At 40.6% G+C, this 16,203-nt stretch overlaps 1 protein-coding gene and 1 pseudogene across 1 annotated transcript in view; one reads left to right on the top strand and one right to left on the bottom strand.

Annotated features, from left to right (window-relative positions):
- LOC139021487 (ankyrin repeat domain-containing protein 26-like) overlaps nucleotides 1-16,203 on the top strand; it is a 190,481-nt gene that overhangs the window by 38,052 nt on the left and 136,226 nt on the right. The gene's annotated exons all lie outside the window — the stretch shown is intronic.
- LOC138998823 (nicotinamide phosphoribosyltransferase pseudogene) lies at nucleotides 3,291-4,573 on the bottom strand (annotated as a pseudogene).

Genomic DNA, 16,203 nt, shown 5'->3' with positions numbered 1-16,203 from the left:
ATCGCTTCTTCATTAAACTTTTGATTCATTTATCAATACAAACTCAATGTTTATTTCATTTAATGGGTTATAATTTGTTAAAATAAATTTTAGAATTTTTCTTTTAGAAATATTCTGTATTGGAAGTTTCAGTCTTATAGAAGAATTACAAGAATAGTACAAAGAATTCCTGGAAACCATTCCCCAAAGGTTAACATTTTACTACAATTACTTTATCCTTTCTCACTTCTTGTCTATTACCTAAATAAATGTAAATGTAGGTTGGTTAGATATAATATATGAACCATTTGTAAGTTACAGACACGATACCTCTTTACTCCTAAATACTTTAGTGTGAATTTCCTAAGAAAAGGGAATTATCTTACATAATTGTAGTATAATTATCAAAGTCAGGGAATTAAAATTGGGTCAGTATTAATATTTAATCTTGGATCTTACTCAGATATTTGCTATTGTCTCAATAATATCCTTTATATTCCAGGTAAATCCAAGATGATGTGTTATGTCCAATGTCGTGTTTCTTTAGTCTCTTTTAATCTGGGACAGTTCTGTAGGCTTCCTTTGCTTTTCATGACATTTATAGTTTGAAGAGTACAGGCCAGTTATTTGCAGACTTTCTGCTTAGGTTTTGTTTGAAGTTTCCTCATGTAGCTTCACGTTATGCCATGTGGGTAGGAATCTCACAACAGATGCTGACTTCTTCCCATGCAGCAAATCTGCAGGCATGTGCTCAGCTCCATTACTGCCAGTATTGACTATGATCATATGGTTAACAAGTGTCTGCTATGTTTGTCCAGAGTAAAGGTACTATTTACCTTTTGTATGTCACAAACATCTTGTGTGGAGGTACTCTGTCTATAAATAGTTTGTTACGCCTCAAAATTTCACCTACTATTTTTAGCATCCAGTGAAGATCCTTACATGAATCAATAATAATTATGTTGTTTGCCAAGTGATATTATGTTGTTTGCCTTGCTACAAAAATAAATGCGATAGAATAATAATAAGAATGCCATAAAAACAATAAGGTTGATTTAGCTGGAGGAAGAACAGATTCCCTCATGAGAAAGGCAAAGAGTTTGAAGGTCAGACTCCACAAAGTGAAGGGGCATTGAGCTCTGTAAGGTCAGGATAGACACATGTGGATGATGCGCCTGCTCCTAAACAGGGTTTCAGGAAATGGGTTGTGTTTTCATTGTTACTAGATCAGAAAGAGTGCCTGGGTCCCATTAAATTGAGTGAGGAAGAGAGGCAGGTTCCCAGCTGCCTGGACTGATCCCTACAGGGTGTGTCTGAAAGCTGCAGAAAGACCCCCTAGTGAAAACAAGGAGGGCCTCCAGTCACTTGGTGGGACAAAGATACGAATTGCCTACAGAATATCAGGCCAGGTTTGAGAGGGGAAATCAGGATAGATCCGTGTAAACACTCAAAAGTGAGTGACTTTTAAGGACACCACTCACTGTATGTTGTAACCTGGGGAATATGCTCAAGAAATTATGGTGAAGATTGGAGGGAAGGCACAGAAAAGATGAGCAATATGGAAGGAAGGGAAAGGGAAAGACTATCCTATTCACTGAGCTATTGTTTTTGTTATGGATGTTGGTCTGCTGGAATGATCTCTTCTGGAGGGACTATCTAAGCCAGGTCTGACCTATTTTTTTTTAATATTCAATTTAATTTTTAAAAAACTTAATAAAAATATAACAATCAAAAAATTTAAAGTATACTCACTACCCATTCCAGTAAGTCATATCAACTATAGAATAGGAAAAATAAATTCAGAAGTGTAATTACGTTAAAATACACTACCTCCACTTTTGTCAATATTCTACATTTATATATATATTCTATAGGGGACGCAGAAATCCTTTCTAAAAACATTATCTCCTTAAAATCTTGATTATAGCCACAGGCAATATTTGACATATAAAACTGTTGTACAGGCCTTTCAAATTTGGCATTTCATTGGTACAATACAATGACCAACAGGTATAATCACTGTAGAGTGCCTAGACATTCCAGTAAGAGCCATTTTTTTTTTTAATGTAGAATGATTAATATATATTCTACAAGGGGCAGTGAGGTGAGTAATTCTATAGGGTGTGTCCTGACATAACTTTAAAATTGTATAATAACACAAACAACTTTGTTAAGGCCATGTTTTATTTGCTGATTAATGGACAAAAGGCAATGTAATTTATCTTCAAGTATTTTCTTGAAAGTCTGTGCTCATAGAAATCCTGAAAAGTTGGAAAGACTGTTAAATCACTGAAACTTTAAATATATCATACACAATCTTGTTTGTACAAAAATACAAGTTAAACATAAAGCCATCATGACAATTTTATGCAAATCTGCTTTATTTGATCTTTAGTTATTTATAAAAGTTTCTCAGTTCTGTTGAGAAAATATCAGTACCAGATTAAATTACTATCTATTGGGAAAGGGCCCTAAAAAGCTTATTTTAGCATTAAACTTTTATGTGATCAAGTGCATTGCCTAATTGAGATCACCTAAACACTGCGGGGGGGAGGGGGGGCAATATGTCTAAAAACCATCAAATAATTTGGCTGTAATGTATCATAAAATAAAGAAACCTCACACATCTGTACAATGAACAGTATGTATCATACACACACACACACACACACACACACACACACACCGGTGTATACCAGCGTGCATGTACACGCACATGTAGAGGCAAGGACACACGCCCAGTCATAAAGCCTAATGAGGTGCTCTTCCAGTTCACTATTCAGCTTTGCATTTTTTCTTACTTCATCAAATCAATATCTTTTTGTCACGTTCCTTTCTTGAAGACAGTATGTAGAAGATCATGACCATATTCCTCAAGGTCTCCTTTTCCTTCCTCAAGTGTAACAAAATCTCCCTCTGGTGTTTTATGTAAAGACTAGAGACCCGATGCACGAAATCCATGCAAGGGTAGACCTTTGCAGCCCTGGCTGCCACAGCGGCTGCCTCAGCCCTCACAGTCCTGGCTTCATCTGGCAGGTTATCTGGAAAGTTGTCTGGACAGATGTTCTGCTGTTCGGCCCTTTGGTCAATTTTCATGTTACACTTTTATTATTATAAAGACTAGAAGTCTAGTGCACAAATTTGTGCATGAGTGGGGTCTGGCAGGCCTGCCATGATCAGCGGGGTTGGCCAGCGGGGGGGGGGGGAGGGGGGGGGGCGGGTGGCACAGGTGGTTGGCCGGTCAGCCACCCCCTGGTTGAACTCTGGGTTGAGGAGACAATGTGCTTATTAGCCTTTTGCTATAAGGATAATCAACCTTTTTTGGACCTTTTGTTGGGATCAGCAACTGGGTCCTTGAAGACAGTAACCCCAAGGCCATTGGTTACAACATAACTACGCTTAAAGGAACGATTCAAGAGATCTCTTGTTAATTTTTGTAGCAAAGCTCCCCAGAACCAAAGGCAATATTTTCAATACTCCATTTGTTTTGCTTCATGCCTTCTACAATCTCTTGTAAGGTACCAATATCTACTCCATCCTCTTGAATAACTTGAAGATACAGTGGCAGCAACTTGTAGCCCTTTGAGTTCTTAGTAATAGGGGATTTCTTGCCTAAAGTATCCAAAACCTTTAATACAGTGTCCAGAGGATTTCCAGAATCAGGTCTGATTATTAGTGGTGCCTCTGAACTTCTTGATACTATTAAATGTGTTGATCTTCACCCCATATTTTCTCACAAGCATTATAAATGTCATAATTATTGCTGACCACAGATGCAGGCACTGAAGAAAATTGTGTTACTATATGTTCAAAAGCATCTTTTTCATGGTCTTTCCCCCAGGCTGTTATGGTACTGTGTTCTCCTGCTGGAAGAGAACAGCCTGGAACTTGATCTTTCATTCACAGCATTTTTTTAAAGCAATTCCTGCTACCGTATCCATTCTTCTGAACTTAACCAAATAAGCAGACGCTCCCATGCCAGCAGTCTCTTGGGAAGAGACTCCTCTATAGCCAAAATACATGCAACTTGTATTCCAGACCAACTAAGTTACCAGATGTTTCTAACAAACATTTGGCCAATATTTTCTTCAACTCTCTAGAATTTGTGGCCACAGTGATTGGATACCAGGAGTGAACAGGAATTGTCTCAACCCACTGTATAAGCCATTTACACTCTTGATCTGTGTTTTTTCCACTGTGAAGAGCATATTTCCTCTGTGAATGACAGAGCCCTCAGGGACAGCTTTTACTTCTACTGGAAGATGCCCAGGGTATTTCTCCAGAATGTAGTTCCGCCCCTTTTCATTAAATACATCATCTTGGAAATGCTCTATGTACGCCTCTTTGGCTTCCTGGATCTTCTCCTTGGTCACTACTTTACCTTTTAAGTACTTATTAAGAATGTACTGCAACCCAGAAAATACTGTTTCCTCATAGTTCATCTTCCTTATTTTGGAGTTTTCTGTCTTCTTTCCATGGCATTCAAAGTAGGAATAAACTTGGCTTGTGTTAGGTGAGTATTGTTTATAGTGAGTAACCTTGTAGGAGTTGGTGGCCAGAACATGCTGAACTCAGCTTCTGCCTCAGCATTCATCTCAGGCCAGAGTGGGAACACGTAAGGGGGGCTGCCTGGCACTACTGTGAGAAGGAAGAAAAAATGGGCTTCACCTTGCTCTGTCCCTTATGTCACCGCTGGTCAGAGGAGGAGTTGAGAGGGAAACAGAGTGTAGAGGCGAGGCCTGAGGAGGGCCGGCCAGTAGCTGAAAGTGGCAGGGGTGGTAGGGGCTAGGACATGTGCACCTGGGAGTAGGATGGCCTCACCTGGGCTCCATGACCTAATTTTTTAGTGACCAAATGCATTGATGACAAACATCTTGCATGACTAAAACATTCAACGTGAAAGAGACCAGTGGATTTTGATGTAAGAGTTGGAGACATTCATAACATTGTTTCAGGTTTCTCATGGCCACTAACCTTTAAAAAACTACTTGTTATGTTTTGGTGTGGTATCGAACAATATCCACAATTATCTGAAAAGGCTATTAAAATACTCTTCTGTTTTTCAACTATGCATATATGGGATGTGGCCAAATTTTCTTTATCTACTCACCCACAACAGCAAATGACAAAAGATTGAGTACAGAAGCAAATGTGAGAATCCACTATCTTCTATTAAGGCAGACATGACAGAGATTTGTAGGAAAACTTTCACCGTTTTCAATGTGGTACGTGTTAGGGTTTTTGGCAGGTGAAGCAGGCTATGAAGGAATTCACAACTAAAAGAAGAGATAGTTTTTACTTTCCCCAAAGGGAAAGGGCCCTTGTATTGATAATCAATACATAAGCAAAGAACAAAACTTCCTTCCCTCCCTCCACCCCCTTTTAAAGCCTTGGCTACTGTTGCTAGGTGTCAAGGAAGGGAGGGGTTTTGGGGGGCGGGGAGGCTGAAACTGAGCATTCATTAGGGGCATTGTCCATTAGTCCTTCAGGAGACAGTCCACACAGATGTCTTAGGGAGGTGTCTTATCGGTATTTTCCCCAAGCCTGTAAAACATGCTTAGAGTAAAAGTTATAAAGCGTTCAAAAGAGGCTTGTTTGAAGGGGAGTGGAAAGGGAAGTTTTTAGTAATTATCCCTGAGTTGTAAACCAGCAGGGAGGAGGTGTATGCAAGAATGTAGCCTTGAGAGTAACTTGTCTTGTTGTTTGAATCAGAAGAGCTACAATCTTGGGTATTCATGACAAGGTGCTTCTCATAAATTGTGGAAGGTTACAGCAAAATAAAAGAAAGGCCTTTTTTCCTGTCCTTACAGTACCTATTCAATATTATTTCCTGTTCTTACAGTACATATACAATATTATAGCTGAATATTACTGAGCCATAAGAAAAGATGAAATACTGCCATTTTCAACAACATGGATGGATCTTGACAACATCATGCTAAGTGAAATAAGTCAGATGGGAAACGTCAATAACCATGTGATTTCACTTACATGTTGGATATAAACTGAAAACAATAAACAAAGAAGACAAACAAAAACTCATAGACACAGACAACAGTATGGTGGTTACCAGAGGGAAAGGGGAGTTGGGGAAGTAGAAACAGGTAGAGGGGGTCAAATGTGTGGTGACAGAAGGAGATAACTTGGGTGGTGAACACAATGCAGGATAAAGATGACCTACCATAGAATTGTACACTTGAAACATACATTTATTAACCAATGTCAACGCAATAAATGTAATAAAAATCTTTAAGTACCATCTTTTTCAATGTTTTTCTTTTTCAAATATAATTATTTTTTCATTAAAATCTTTATCATGTTAACATAATAGTTTTATAATAGATTTAAATGAATTACTGAAATAATTAAAACGTTTTCATTTTAGCTTTTAGTATGCTAATGTCAGTAGAATGATTGATGTAAAAAATGCCTATTAGAGATTCTGAATAATTCTTAAAAGAGTAAAGAGATTGTGATAATGATGGTCTCTAGACTAAGGAATCCAAATATAATTTAGGAAGTGAGAATAGTTTTATAATCCAAACTGTACAAGTTTTGGCTTAGAGTGGCATTTTGATTTGAAGTGTTTTTCAAATGGTAGTGTTAAAGTAGGTTATGTGGTTATCAGACTTTGTATTATTTTAAGTCATCTTATTTTGAAACATTTCTAAACCTTCATTTTTATGTTATGTCTTTAAAATACAACAGAGGAAGTGTAAAATAAAACAATATTTGCAAAGCTGTAGAGTTGTTTTTTTTGTGTGGAACATTAGTGTGTGTGTGTTGTTTGTTTTGTTTTTGATTAACGATGACTAGTTTCCTGAACTAGCTAAATAAGATATAAGAATGCTGAAAAAGATGTATGAGAATCTGGAATATTCCTGGTATCTTACATATACAGAATGACCTAAATGGAGAAAATTTTACAGTATTTAAAGAATGTACAGGCCATTGCCATTTCAGAATGTACGTGGGTGTTAATTCACCGCAATGAGAGCCCTTGCCTATTAGTGTTCACTGCTATGTAGCATCTGTGGCCACATGGTTACTGAGGTTGAGGTTTCTGGTGTCTTTTCTCCCTCTAAGCGGGCGGTCACCATCAAGTCCCTCCCAGCAGCAGGTCCGGTCAGGGCAGGCGCTGCTCAGGTCACCTCTGTGCCTGGTCACCGCCTTGGTTTGGAGCCTCACTCCCTGCGGCTGCGCTCACCCGCCGCCCGCCTTCGCTGCCCCTGCTCCTCCCCAGCGTCGCCCAAGGGTCCTCCAGCTGCGCGGAGACTGGAGACCGAGGCAGAGGGAGGACGGAGGACACAGCGCCCGCCGCTGCCGCCGGGCTCCGCACCCTCGGGAGGAACGTGAGTGCCCGCCTTCCTCCCGCAGCGCCCACTTTTCTCTTTCCCGGGGCGTGTTGCGGGGGGGGGGGGGGGGGGGGGCGGAGGCTCTTCTCCCCAAGTTGCCGGGTTTCTCCCATCTCCGGTGGGAGACGCGGCTCTTCCTCCTGGGGCAGCAGGCGCACGCAGAGCACACGCGGGGCAGCGAGGGCGGGTGCTCCCACCGCGGGCCGCCCCCTCGCCTCGCCCCCATCCCCTTCCTCCTGCCCGGCCGGCGCGGACCCCGCGGAAACCGGCCCCGGGGCTCCGGCCACCAGGGCTCCGGCCACCAGGGCTCCTGCCTCTGCTCCCCGCCCTGCTCCCCGCCGCCCACCGCCTTTCCCCGCGTCTGCGGGGCTGCGAGGGCGGGTGGGACCGGGAGCAAGACCCCTCCGCCTGACTTCCCGGCAGCGCCTTTCCCAGGGGGGCCGCTCCTTCGGGCTGGAGGTGGGAGCCAGTCTGTGCAGGCGGCACAACCCCCTGCAGGAAATTATTGTCTCTGGGGGAGAGCGGGCGGCCTTGCAGGTTGAAGGATGGCTTGTCAGAGGCCCAGGAAGGCGAGGGAGGAGGGACAGAGCCTCTAGCTGCCACTTGGTGCTGGGTCGCTGCTCTGTGCCAACAGCCCTGGGCTCAGCGCACTTAAGGGTTTCTTCCCTGTCCATTGTAGCAGGAGGCTGCACCGTGTAGCACAATACCGAACTCACATTATTCATTCCCAGCTTCTCCTGCTAAATCTATGATCTGATTTTAGTTACGTTGTATTTACAGTTAATCTCAAGACACTGGTTTTAATGAAATATGTAAATGCAACTATGTTTGGTAAAACTACATATAATTTATCCTAAACACTTTTCCTAATTTGTTGTTTTAACTGTTCAGTAATTACAAAATATGTGATGAATTCTGTAATGTAATTAAAAGCTGGAAGCTTTTTTTGTTTTGTTTTTTAAATAGTAGCAATGTGGAATACCATACTTCTTTCTACATGTTCCCCAGTTTGTTTTCATGCCTGTCTTTTTTTTGGCTTTTTTATTTTTTATTTTAATATTTTTATTCTTTAAAGTATTACAAAGTAGTAAATATGTCTCCTTTTCCCCTCTCTGCTCCCCCCCCCATGTCTGTGTTTATTGGTTATCATAATTTCCTCTTTTTCAAACGTACTCCATTGGCAGTGTTGGGAAAATTGGACAGATACATGCCCCCCAAAATGAAACTACACCACCAACTTACACCATACACAAAAATAAACTCAATATGGATAAAAAGACTTAAATGTAAGTAGTGAAACCATAAAAACCCTAGAAGAAACCATAGGCAGCAAAATCTCAGACATTTCACATAGCAATACGTTTACTGATACATCTCTTATGAAAAGGGGAACTAAGGAGAAAACAAACAAATGGGATACATCAAAATAAAAAGCTTCTGCACAGCAAAAGAAACCATTAACAAAACAAAAAGAGAGCCCACTGTATAGGAGAACATATTCGGCAATCATACATCTGACAAGGGGTTAATATCCAAAATATATAAGGAACTCATACAACTTAAAGGGAAGAAAAAAAATCCAATTAAAAAATGGCCAAAGGACCTAAATAGACACTTATCGAAAGAGGACATACAGTTGACCAAGAGACATGAAAAAATGCTCAAAGTCATGAATTATCTGAGAGATGCAAATTAAAATGACAATGAGGTACCATCTCACACATGTCAGAATGGCTACCATCAACAAGTCAACAAATGACAAGTGTTAGTGAAGCTGTGGAGAGAAAGGAACCCTAGCACACTGCTGGTGGGAATGCAGGCTGGTGCAACCATTACAGAAAACAGTGTGGAGTTTCCTCAAAAAATTAAACATGGATTTGCCATTTGACCCAATGATCCCACTTCTAGGAATATATCCTAAGAAATGTGAAGCACCGATCAGAAAGAATGTATGCACCCCTATGTTCATAGCAGCACAATTTACAACAGCTAAGATCTGGAAACAGCCCAAGTGCCCATCAGTTCATGAGTGGATAAAAAAGCTGTGGTACATTTACACCATGGAATACGATGCAGCAGTATAAAGGAAGAATATCTTACCCTTTGAGACAGCATGTAGGGACCTGGAAAGTATGCTATGTGAAATAAGTCAGTCAGAGAAACACAAATATCACATGATCACACTCATATATTGAATCTAAGTAACAAAATAAACTGATTAACAGAATGGACCCAGAGACATGGAAGCATGGAACAGAGTGAAGAATCTCAAAGGGAAGGTGGGAGAGGGTGAGTCGGGAGGGAGGTAATCAAGCAAAGACCTTGAATGGATAATCCATGGGCACAGACAAAAGGGTGCTAAAGGCCTGGGGCAGGAAGGGGAGGGACGAGAAGGGGCTGGAGGTGTCAAAGGGGAAGAAAGGGGGACATAAGTAATACTTTCAACAATAAATAATTACTTAAATAAATAAATAAATAAATAAATGTACTCCATTGGCATCTGTCAACTGGGACTTTCCCACCCATTCTATGCAAGTTATTATTTTTTATTTATTTATTTATTTATTCATTTTTAATTAAATCTTCATTGTTCAGATTATTACATTTGTTCCTCTTTTTCCCCCCATAGCTCCCTTCAACCTGGTTCCCACCCCACCTTCTGCCCTTACCCCCTCCACTGTCCACATCCATAGGTGTATGATTATTGTCCAGTCTCTTCCCGCACCCCCACACCCCTTTCTCCCCGAGAATAGTCAGTCCACTCCTTTTCTATTCCCCTGATTCTATTATATTCACCAGTTTATTCTGTTCATCAGATTATTTATTCACTTGATTTTTAGATTCACTTGTTGATAGATGTGTATTTGTTGTTCATAATTTGTATCTTTACCTTTTTCTTCTTCTTCCTCTTGTTAAAGGATACCTTTCAGCATTTCATATAATACTGGTTTGGTGGTGATGAACTCCTTTAGCTTTTTCTTGTCTGTGGAGCTCTTTATCTGACCTTCAATTCTGAATGATAGCTTTGCTAGGTAAAGTAAACTTGGTTGTAGGTTCTTGCTATTCATCACTTTGAATATTTCTTGCCACTCCCTTCTGGCCTGCATAGTTTCTGTTGAGAAATCAGCTGACAGTCGTATGGGTACTCCCTTGTAGGTAACTGACTGTTTTTCTCTTGCTGCTTTTAAGATTCTCTCTTTGTCTTTCGCCCTTGGCATTGTAATTATCATGTGTCTTGGTGTGGTCCTCTTTGGATTCCTTTTGTTTGGGATTCTCTGTGCATCCTGGACTTGTAAGTCTATTTCTTTCACCAGGTAGGGGAAGTTTTCTATCATTTCTTCAAATAGGTTTTCAATATCTTGCTCTCTTTCTTCTTCTGGCACCCCTATAATTCGGATGTTGGTGCGCTTGAAGTTGTCCCAGAGGCTCCTTACAGTATCTTCATATCTTTGGATTCTTTTTTCTTTTTGCTTTTCTGGTTGGGTATTTTTTGCTTCTTTGTATTTCAAATCTTTGATTTGATTCTTGCGATCCTCTTGTCTGCTGTTGGATCTCTGTATATTATTCTTTATTTCAGTCAGTGTATGCTTAATTTCTAGTTGGTCTTTTTTCATATCCTCCGGGGTCTCACTAAATTTATCGGCGGTTTCTAGAAAATTCTTGAAAAACCTTATAAGTATGGTTTTTAACTCTATATCCAGTAGTTTTCTTTCCTCCATTTCTGTCATTTGTGACCTGTTTCTTTGTCTTCGCCTTTTTTATGCTTCCCTGTGTTGGTAGAGTGGCTTTGTGTGCTAGGTATCCTTTAGGGCCCCGTGGCTCAGCCTCTCCAATTACCTTAGGTGGACACTCTTGGTGCACCCTTTTGTGGGCTTTGTGCACAGTCTTGTTGTAGTTAAGCCTTGATTGTTGTAGGTATCACTGGGAGGAATTGACCTCCAGGCCAATTGGCTGTGAGAATCAGCTATGTCTACGGTGGGAGAACTTCTGTGCTAAAGACACCCTTCTGGGGCAAGACTTGCTTCAGTGGGGCTTTGGTGCTCACTGAGTCTGCCCCCTGAGTGTGTCCCTTATGGATCTGAGGAGTTGTAATATGGATGGTCCCACTTTGACCACTGGGTACACTGGCTCTTGGATCTCTAAGGAGGTGCTAATTTAGCCTCTGCGTGAGGCTACCCAGCAGGAGCTACGAAGAGATCTTCAGATTCCCCTTCATTGTTTGGGGTTTTGAGGTGCCCAGATGAGGCCCAGCTGTGAAGCAATGCAAGCTGCTGTGGGGCCTTGGGCTTTCTCTTGGAAGTTCTGGGTCTGTCTGGCCCAGCTGCAGTTTGTTAGGCAATTTTCAGATTGCAAAGGGCCATGGCATTCATATGCAAAAGCCTCTGCAGCTTGGGTGGGGCAGGGTCTCAGGAAATCAACAGGGCAGATCAAGCAGCTATGGGTGATCCTCAGCCCTGCCGTAAGAGGCCAGGCGTCTCAGCATCCAGTATTCACTGCAAGCACTGCTGAGAGAAAGCAGCCCTAGGGTTCCAAGTTTGGCCCACTGCCAGACAGTCTAGCCCGGGGAGGGGGTGGGGGGTGAGCTTTTTGACTCAACGGCCACAGTGGGTTCTTAAACTGGACCGGAGGGCTGGAACAAAAGCATGGATGGAGTGTTTGTGTGAACTAATATAAATTCAAAGTAAACATCATTACATAAAAGGGTACGGTCTTTTTTTTTTTTTTAGTTTTATTAATTTCAAACAGGCCGGATCCGGCCCGCGGGCCGTAGTTTGCACATGGCTGGTCTAGCCTCTCCCCGTATGAGTCTGGGTCCCCAGAGACTTTCCTGGAACTTAAGTTCAGAGCAGTCAGGAGCTTGTGACTGCCTCCGATTCAAAAAGACAGCTGCGTCCTCAGTTGCCAGCCTTTGCTGCATGCGCCTCCGTACCTCTGCACTTTATTTCTGCACCGCACCTCCTCTGAGTCTCAGTGTACTTTTCTCTTTCCTTATAGTTGTAGAATTTCCACTCAGCCAGCCTTCCTGTAGTTCTGGATGATGTCTGTTTTGTCTTTTAGTTGTATTTTTGAAGTTGTTGTGAGAGGCAGCAATTTCAGGTGTTTACCTATGCCGCCATCTTGGTTCTCTCTCTATGCAAGTTATTTAAAGCTGAAATGAGTGTGGTCCTTTCATCTGCTCTACAGTTTCAGCATATCCAGCATTAGTTCCCAGCAGCTCAGAATCTTTAAGGAAGTATCTAAATCTAGAAATGGTGTCCATGGAGCTTACTTTGAAAGCAATGTCTGATTCAAACTTTGGCCATATATCTGGAAGAAGCCAGTGCTGCAGGAGGAGGTGGTATGAATGCAAAATGAATCCAAGGCCCTGAATTATATTTTCAGTGCAGTATTTTCCCTTTTGATATACTATAGGTATGCTGAAGTTTCTGTAAAAATATGAGGGCCCATTTACATGTATCTAGCCTTTCTCTCAGAGTATAATTTTAAGAAAATATTAATATAGGTTATTGGGTACATTGTATCCTTTCTCTTAAACATACTAAGCTGATGTGGCTCAGTTGGTTGGCATTGTCCAGTGCACTGAGGGGTTTCCAGTTTGATTCCAGGTCAGGGCACATGCCTGGGTTGCAGGCTTAATCCCAGGTAGGGGCATGCAAGGGGCAGCCTTTCAATGTGTTCTCCCATCAATGTTTCTCTCTCCCTCTCTAAAAGTCAATGAAAATGTTTAAAAAATAAAATAAAGAAGATGGAGGCCACTCTTTGGGGAAAATATTTAATGGCCTGAACTTGGCTCAGGTAATGCAAATAGAATATTGCAAGTAAAGAACAGTATTTATTTGGCAACTAATTGAATATGGAATTGAGAAATGAGTCACACATTATCACCTTGGCAGTAATGAGAATGTGAAATCTAATAATATATATTTAATCCATTAGAAGAGGAAACATGAATAGTCCATTTTAGAACTTTGGAGTTGGACTTTCTGGCCTGCCATTTAGATTATCTACTCCTTGATGACAGAGACTTTCATACTAAGTTGTTTTTATTTTTTAATTGAGCTTCATTTTTTTATTGTTGACACTATTACAGATAATCCCATTCTTCCCCCTATGCCCACCTTCACCAATCAACCCCCCCCTTTCCTCTAGCCATCATCATACTGCTGTCTGTGTCCTTGGCTTATGCATGTATGTTCTTTGATATTCCCTTCACCTTCGTTCATCTAGTCCACCCTTCCTACTGCCCCTCTGACAGCTGTCAGAGTGTTTCATGTATCCATGCCTCTGTTTCTAATTTGCTGGTCAGTTTATTCTGTGCATTAGACTCCACATGTAAGTGATCTCACATGGTATTTGTCTTTCTCTGACTGGCTTATTTCACTTAGCATAATAATTTCTAGGTCCAGCCATGCTGTCTCAAAAGGTATGAATTCCTTCTTTTTTACAGCCACATAGTGTTCAATTATGCAAAGGTACCACAGCTTTTTTATCCACTCATCTACGGATAGGCTATTTCCAGATATTGGCTATTGTAGATAATGCTGCTACGAACATAGGGGTGCATATATACTTTTGATTTGGTATTTCAGTTTCTTCGGATATACTCCCAGAAGTGGAGTCGCTGACTCAAAAGGCAGTTCCATTTTTATTTTTTTGAGGGAACTCCATACTGATTTTCCATAGTGCCTGCACCAGTCTGCATTCCCATCAACAATGCGTAAAGGTTTCATTTTCTCCACATCCTCACCGGCACTTGTTTGTTGATTTGTTGACAGTAGCCATTCTGACAGGTATGAGGTGATATCTCATTATTTAATTTGAATCTCTCTAATGATTAATGACATTGACCATTTTTTCACATGTCTGTTGGCCATCTGTATGTCCTTTTCAGAGAAGTGTCTATTCAGGTCCTCTGCCTATTTTTTAAAAAATATGTTTTTATTGATTTAGAGAGAGAATGGGAGAGGAAAAGAGAGAGAGAAACATCGGTAGAGAGCAACATCGATGTTGAGAGAGAAACATCAATAAGTTATCTCCTGCACACACTCCAACTGGAGATCCTGCAACCTGAGTATGTGCCCTGACTGAGCATCAAACAGGAAACCTTTTGGTCCATGGGACAATGCTCAACCTACTGAGCCACACTGGCCAGGGCCCTTTTGCTATTTATATTTGGATTGTTTTTCTTCCTGATGTTGAATTGTATACTTTATCTATATATTTGGGAAATTATCAGATGTATTTTTGCCCAATATTTCCTCCCATACTGTGGGTTTCCTTTTCATTTTGTTTATGGTTTCTTTTGCTATGTAGAAGCTATTTAATTTGATGTAGTCCCATTTGTTTATTTTTCTTCATTTCCCTTGCCCTAGGACACATATAGGCAAAAATATTGCTATGAGAGATGTCTGAAATTTTACTGCCTATGTTTCCTCCTAGACTTCTTATGGTTTGTGACATTAATTTAAGTCTTTTATTAATTTTGTTTATTCTTGTGTAAGTTAGTGGTCTAGTTTCTTTTTTTTTTACATGTAGCTCTCCAATGTTCCCAGCACCATTTACTAAGAGATTGTCTTTACCCCATTGCACATTCTAAAATGTTCAAAAACATGGAGGCTAAGTAGCATGTCATTAAACAATGAATGAGTTAACAATGAAATCAATGGAGAGGCAAAAATTACCTGTAAACAAATGAAAATGAACACACAACAACCCCAAATTGATGGGACACAGAGAAAGCAGTCCTAAGAGGGAAGTTCATAGCATTAAAAGCCTTCCTCAAGAAGCAAAAAAAATCTCAATTAGACAGTCTAACCCAGCTGTGGGCAAACTACAGCCCGTGGGCTGGATCCAACCCGTTTGAAATGAATAAAACTAAAAAAAAAAAGACCGTACCCTTTTATGTAATGATGTTTACTTTAAATTTATATTAGTTCACACAAACACTCCATCCATGCTTTTGTTCCAGCCCTCCGGTCCAGTTTAAGAATCCATTGTGGCCCTCGAGTCATAAAGATTGCCCACCCCTGGTCTAACCCAACACTTAAAAGAACTAGAAAAAAAAAGCAGCAACAAACAAAGCACAGAGTAAGTAGAAGGAAAAAATTAATATAAATCAGATTGGAAATAAAAGACAGAGGCTGAAAAAAAAATACAGAGGATCAATGAAACCAAGAGCTGGTTCTTTGAAAAGGTAAACAAAATTAATGCACCTTTAGCCTGACACATAAAAAAACAATGAGAGAGGACTGAAATAAAAAATCAGAAATGAAAGAGAAAGAAGAACTGACATTACAGAAATACAACGGATTATAAGCAGACCCTATGAACAACTATATGTCAACAAATTGTCAACCTGGGCAAAATGGGCAAATTCTAAAAATATACAAACTTCCAAAACTGAACTGGGAAGACTTATTCCTTCATTGTAATAAGACTATTCAGATTTTCTGGTTCAGTAATCAAAAATCTTTCAGCAAACTAAAGATTGGATGGCTTCACAGGCAAATTTTACTGAACATTCAAAAAAGAATGAACACCTGTCCTTCTCAACTATCCCAAAAAATTCAAGAAGAGTAAAGACTTCCAAGCTCTTTCTGTGAGGCCAGCATTATTCCAATTCTAAAACCAGATAAAGACTACAAAGGAAGAAAATTATATGCCAGTATCTCTGATGAGCATCCTATCTAATAAAAGACAAAAGGGTAATTAACCGTACCTCCGCTATGCTTCCCATTAGCTAATCTATGAGATATGCAAATTAACTGCCAACAAAGATGGCGACCAGCAGCCACACAGCTGAAGTGAGCAGGAGACTTGCTTTCTCCAGTGATGGAAGAAGCCAAGGTTCCCTGCCTGCCACGGCCTG

Source organism: Myotis yumanensis, unplaced genomic scaffold, assembly GCF_028538775.1.
Source record: "Myotis yumanensis isolate MYYU_CA2020_CCGP unplaced genomic scaffold, mMyoYum1.0.hap1 SCAF_1, whole genome shotgun sequence".
Classification (NCBI taxonomy): Eukaryota; Metazoa; Chordata; class Mammalia; order Chiroptera; family Vespertilionidae; genus Myotis; species Myotis yumanensis.
Note: the sequence above shows the minus strand (reverse complement) of the source record. Positions and strands in the feature narration are given on the sequence as shown.